Source organism: Poecilia reticulata, linkage group LG2 (genome assembly GCF_000633615.1).
Source record: "Poecilia reticulata strain Guanapo linkage group LG2, Guppy_female_1.0+MT, whole genome shotgun sequence".
Taxonomy (NCBI): Eukaryota; Metazoa; Chordata; class Actinopteri; order Cyprinodontiformes; family Poeciliidae; genus Poecilia; species Poecilia reticulata.
Window position 1 is genome coordinate 17,187,921 of NC_024332.1, and position 1,480 is coordinate 17,189,400.

Here is a 1,480-nt window from a genome sequence, read left to right on the forward strand (position 1 = left end):
AAAAATAGATTTGAGTTGCTGTGGCAGAAACAAAAATGCTCTTCTGCACCAAACATTATTCACCTATTTCTATGAGCTGTTTATATCTATTGTATTTATTCATTGATAAATCATTTCTAAATTAAATAAAAATTACAACAGCTGGTTTTAGGCCACTTACTCATTATTATTTTTAACCACAAGCCTTTGATAAGCTAACTGTACATATCGCACTTTGAGCTGAGCTGCATATTGTTTACATATGCAGCTCAGCTGATTCTACCTTGCGGACCACTAGGGGGCGACTGTTGACCACAAGTGTTCTGGTGACCACAGTTTGACAAAGACTGCACCAGAGCTAAAAACTAGAAACCAAATGCTTGGTTAATGTGATGCAAATAAAATTGCTGGGTAATATAGGATTTTGTTGGATGAGTGTTTATAGTCTGTCCTCAGCTTATACATTTTTATGGGTATTTGCTTTCAGTTGCAGAAATAGATTCTCTGATCAATAATAGTTTAGATTTGGGAAACTGAATGAACCTCATCAGGGAAAAAGTAACTGAAGTTTATAGCAAATTTAAGGTGCGCTATAATCATTCTGGTTCACACCGACATCTTTTTGTTTCTCTCTTACTCATAACTTTGTACTTCCTAGACTTGTTTTTTTTCTCTGGAACTCACATTTATGATGTCATGAGTGTTTTTGAATGAAAAATCACCACTGCAATCCTGAACAAAATAAAAACAAAAGTATCCAAGGAGGTTATCTCACTAATCAGAGGTCTTGCCATTACTCTTCTCAGTGTGTAACCTGAGACTCCTACATGTTTGGCCCAAGCCAAAAGCCTGATTCAGATAGGCCAATGAGGGATTGTACATCTTTGCTAGAGAAAAAACAAAAAAAMCCTTWAGTTTTTAACTTTGTGTGCGGTTCTGCTGAAGTGTTACTCTATTCTCATTTGTTTCAGTCATCTCTGCAGTCCAGATTTTGCTAACTTTTAAGTTATGAAACAGGAATAGTCCTTATTACTTTCAATTATGTGACTAGAAACAGCTAAACGTTGTGGGAATATCGATCAAATGATGTTTTGTTTTWACATCTGTGTAGATGCTCTCTTCAAAGCCATTTTTAGGGATTTCAGCTATAATTGTTAGAAAGTCTTCAGGTGTTTATGTTCTAAGATGCACATTGCAACAAATCATAAGGTGCGGGTTTTGTTCACCGAGTTGAAAGAAGCAGACAGGCTGCAGCTGCTGCTTTATGTGGCCTGTGTTCTCTTGGTATGGGTGGTACAGGTTTTATTTATTAAAAATCTGCAGAGTAGTGCAAAGTATTTGTGACCAAGAAGCTCTCTCTTATGTTTATAGSCAAGTAAACAAGATGGAGAAARTTATTTAAAGTTTGTTGTGGTTACACGTTTCCAAGCGGTTGGAAGTGATGCTACAAAGGCTGTATGGTGCCATCGCCGGACTACACCTTTAAAACCACAACTTTTTT

The 1,480-nt window shown here is 36.5% G+C and overlaps 1 protein-coding gene across 3 annotated transcripts in view; it reads left to right on the forward strand.

Moving 5' to 3' along the window:
* Positions 1-1,480, forward strand: part of tfg (trafficking from ER to golgi regulator) — a 13,598-nt gene that overhangs the window by 6,577 nt on the left and 5,541 nt on the right. The gene's annotated exons all lie outside the window — the stretch shown is intronic.